The sequence below is a fragment of the Zootoca vivipara genome, chromosome 10, assembly GCF_963506605.1.
Source record: "Zootoca vivipara chromosome 10, rZooViv1.1, whole genome shotgun sequence".
Classification (NCBI taxonomy): domain Eukaryota; kingdom Metazoa; phylum Chordata; class Lepidosauria; order Squamata; family Lacertidae; genus Zootoca; species Zootoca vivipara.
Window position 1 is genome coordinate 70944253 of NC_083285.1, and position 4880 is coordinate 70949132.

Consider the following 4880-nt stretch of genomic DNA (forward strand, 5'->3'; position numbering starts at 1 on the left):
CGTCTGTGTTTTAGTTATTGCTGCTGTTCAAACCAGGAATGGGGGGGGGGGCAGTTAAACGACTCCCCCAAAATCCCAAGTCCCCCCCAGCCTCTAACTAAGGCCAGGACAATGACCATTAACACAGGCACCAGACATACGCAACAGCCAAGAGGCTCAGAAAATAATAATAATAATAATAATAATAATAATAATAATAATAATAATAATAATAATAATAATATATTTATACCCCGCCCATCTGGCTGGGCTTTCCCTGCCACTCTGGGCGGCTTCCAACAAACATTAAAATACAGCCTATAAAATTGTAACAATAAGCGGATTCCATGAATCATGCGGTTTCCTCTGACTATCCAGTACAGAAAACTGTAGGAGCTTCAAATCATCCCGAAAATTCAACGGTTTGACGGATTTCCTTGGAAGAGGGGGGTCCAGAGCTCCCCCTGACTCCACAATCCCTTAGGAGCCAGGATGCGATCAAGGGCAGCACATGCCCCAGACAGAAATCCATCTAGATGGTGGGTTGAATCCTGATACTTTCGACGGAGAAGCTGAGGAAAGCCTTGCAGGGGGATGTGTAAATACTGTTATGGTTATTTGGGGGAAGAGGGTAGTTAAAAGGTGTGTTTAACTGGGGGGGGTATTGACAGGGGTGGGTGACAGGCATGGGCGTAGGCAAGGGGGGGCAGGAGGGGGCAGCTGCCCCCCTAGAAGCAAAAAATTAATGTATTTTACAGACCATAACCAGCACTTTTCCCCTCCAAAAACTGAAGTGGAAAGGGCTTTGCTTTAGCAAGAGCAACTAAGTCTCCGCTTGCTGGGGGGGGGGGGGGACACAGCTGTAACAAAAACACATCAAATAAATAAAGCAAAGTGGCTACCAGTAGTTAAGCAGTTAAGACAATGGAGCAGATATCCCCAGGCAAGTTTCGATAGCTGACCAATTCACCCTATTGTTCTTGAGTGGGAGTTGTTAATGAGCATTCAGGAATCACATTAAGAGTTCTATTGACGATTTAATGAGGGTGCAGAGGATTCAATTTGACTAAGGTGGCTCTGCAAGGGTAAAAGGAAGTGAATAATAAAGGGGGGGGGCTGTAGCTTTGACAGACACAGTGATGTTTATAAAAAGCACAGGTGTTCCAGTCTGCCCCTCCTCTTGCATCTGTATACTGTAAATCAGGGGTGGCCACCTCCCAAGAGACTCTGATCTACTCACAGTTAAAAACTGGGAGTGATCTACCCCCTTTTGTGGGGTTCAGGTCAAAGCTGTTGAGTTTTTTTAAGGAAGGGAAGCCCTGTTTTTTTTTGGGGGGGGTTAGGTCAAACTTGTTGAGCTTCTTTTAGGAGGGAGGGAGGCCCATTTTTGTTTAGGGCTTCAGGTCATAGTTCAACTTTTTTTAGGGAGGAGGAAAATTTTGGGTGAGCTTTTTTTAGGGGTCCCAGTGACCTACCAGTGATCTACCACAGACATCCAGTGATCTACTGGTAGATCACAATCTACCTGTTGGACGTGCCTGCTGTAAATCAAGCAGAGAGAAAGCTGCTTACAAGACTCCTCTTGCTGCAGAGTTCCAGCATCACAGCGTCACCCAGAGGCACCCAAAAATATGAGTTATCCCTCTCTCTATTTCTTCCTTCCTTCCCTCCCTCTTCCATCCTTAATAAAATACTGGGGGGGAGGGCAGATAAGCCCCACATAGAAAGCCCATCAACATGGGGGGGTGACTCTTTCAAATACAGTATTTACCAGTAATTGGGGGGGAGGGGAGAGGCACCTAGGCCTCTAGGAGTTGGCTGCTATGCCTAGGAGTAGGACAATTCAAGAAAGCAGAATGGTGCATATGCTATGGTAATATATCAATAGAATTGTAGTCGGAAGGGACCACAAGGGTCATCTAGTCCAACCCCCTGCAATTCAGGAATTTTTTCCTAAGGTGGGGCTTGAACCCAAGACATGGTTGAAATATTATGCTGATATGCAGCAACGCCTTGGAGCCGTCGTGGCTGCGGCCGTGCCTTGCCGCGCCCTCGCCCGCGCTGCCACCCCCTCTCGCCTGCCCAACCCTCCCATCCTCTCCAGCCAAGCAGGGTAGCTGCCAACGCTGCCAGCCCCAGAAGCACAAGGTGGCCGCTGCCGCCGCCGCCGCCGCAATGTCATTGGGCCCACTGGCCCTGTAGCCCCGCCCACATTCCCACTTCGTGGCCCCTCCCCTCCCGTGCCTTGGCCCCGCCCCTGAACGACCATGGCTTGCCCCCCCTAGTTTTGATCCTGGCTACGCCCCTGGTGACAGGCTCCTGTTTCTAAGTGCAAAGACTCCAACTTTGTGATGTATTTGTGACGTATTGATGATGCTGTTGGAAAATAGATTGTGGGAAATGGGGAGAGGTGTTAAAAGTTCATGCAACCATCTTCTCGGGGTTCCTACGCTTTGGGTGTTGAACCTTCTTGCAGCAAATAAAGATCAGGTCTGCTGACCGCTGTTTTGCATCTTTAAGGTGGCTGGAGAGGAGACTCCTCATTTGTTGACCGGAGGGACCTGTGGGGAGTGGCATGGAGTAAATCCGCACCCCAGGATTTTCCCCTTATCAATGCCTTTTCCACCTGAGCCTCACCCCCTTACCTAAAAGCCTGACACCCGCAGTGTGACAGGATTATGACTCCTGTCCTCAGTCAGCAAACAAAATAGCTTCCCCCCCCCCCCTGAGCAAACCTAGGGCCTCCAATCCTTGAAATGAGAAGGGGAGAGGCTCAGGAATCCTTCAGGGAGCAGGCAGGAAGTGAGCTGCATAATAATAATAATAATAATAATAATAATAATAATAATAATAATAATAATTTATTATTTATACCCCGCCCACTCTGGGCGGCTTCCAACAAAATATTAAAATACAGAATTCCATCACATATTAAAAGATTCCCTAAACATAGGCTCCAGAAGCTCCTTTTCACGGATTCCTCCAACTCCCCCCCCCAATACCACCTGCCTCCCCATTGGTCCTATGGCTCCTTCACATGCGGGGAAGCTGCAGCCCCTCCACAGGGGCCCCTTGGGCCTGATCCTACACGGCTCACCTGACGTTCTGATGCAAGTGAGCCCTCCTTTCTCCTTCAAGGTGAACAGGGTTTCCCAAACTTGGGTCTCCAGCTGTTTTTGGACTATAGCTGCCATCACCCCAAACTAGCAATAGTGGTCAGGCATGATGGTGAAAAAGATCGTGAAACAGCTCCTTCTCCTCAAGGCAGGCATGTCCAAAGTCCGTTTTGGGGGCCTTATCCAGCCCACCGGTTGGTTCAATCCAGCCCCTGTGGCAGTTTATTTCCTGGGGTAAAATCCTAACAAAAAAACCTCAACAACTTAAATCCTAAGAAAAGCTCAAGAACTTCTACCCTAAAAAAGAGGTCAACAACTTTGGCCGGCCCTTTGGTCAGCCCTCACGGCCCTTCACTTCATCAAATCTGACCCCCTTTGAAAAATGTTTGGACACCAATGCCTTAAGGGATGCACAAGGAGCCCGTCTAGGAACCCATAAGTCTCCCAGCGGTTGGAGAAACTAACAGAGACCAACCAAAGCAATGCTGGAGCCAAGCGGCTGCTAAGCCTGATCTTATATTAACGTAAAAAGGTAAAGGACCCCCTGGACGGTTAAGTCCAGTTAAAGGCGACTCTGGGGTTGTGACGCTCATTTCGCTTTCAGGCCCAGGGAGCTGCCATTTGTCCACAGACAGCTTCCTGTGTCATGTCGCCAGCATGACTAAACCGCATCTGGCACAACGGGACACCATCATGGAGAGATGGTCAGAGAGCTTGGACCGATTCCAGTTCGCTGCACCGGAGATCGAGAGCCCCGGTAGGACGACCGGGGGAGGCATGGATGTCTCTCTCTCTCTCTCTCTCTCTCTCTCTAATGGTGAATGCTAACAGTGGGCGTGTAACCATCCACTCCCACAACACCCCCCCCGCCCCGAAGACCACGCCTCCAAGAGGGAGCAAACCGCCCCGAGAGCACGCCACTCCTAAGGGAGATCGCACCTCGGAAATTGAACACCCGAGAACAGACCGCTCCCCAAGGACCTCCACCCGCCCAGGAGACCCATGAGCCTCACGGACACTACCCCCCTCGGAATCCCGCCCCACCACAAACCCCCACCACAACCCTCCACCCCCAATACCCTCCACCCCCAATACCCTCCCCAACCAATACCACGACCCCCCAAGGACCCTCACCTCTCCTCAACCCTCCCATCCCCCACCAATACCAGGACCACCCAAGGAGCCTCACCTATCCTCAACCCTCCCCTCCCACCCCCCCAAATACCAGGATCACCCAATGAACCACACCTCCCCTGGGTGGGGGTTGCCGGGAAGAGGGACTTGGGGGATTCACAGGGATACCATGATCAAACACGCAAAGGGAAAGTAGAGTAGAGGCGTTGAAAGCACTTCATTTTAATATGGAAAAGGTTTACGACGCCTTCTATTCTATTTATTCAGATGACAAGAGAGATTGTGACACAAGGAAGATGGCAAGTTCATTGATGTTGAAATTGAAGTCTTTCAAATTCATTTGTTCTTTAGTAACGTGGTACACGCTGTGGGTTACACCACAGAGTCTAGGGCTTGCTGATCAGAAGGTCGGCGGTTCGAATCCCTGCAACGGGGTGAACTCCCGTTGTTCGGTCCCAGCTCCTGCCAACCTAGCACTTCGAAAGCACATCAAAGTGCAAGTAGATAAATAGGGACCGCTCTGGCGGGAAGGTAAACGGCGTTTCCGTGTGCTGCTCTGGTTCGCCAGAAGCAGCTCTGTCATGCTGGCCACATGACCTGGAAGCTGTCTGTGGACAAACGCCGGCTCCCTCGGCCTATAGAGCGAGATGA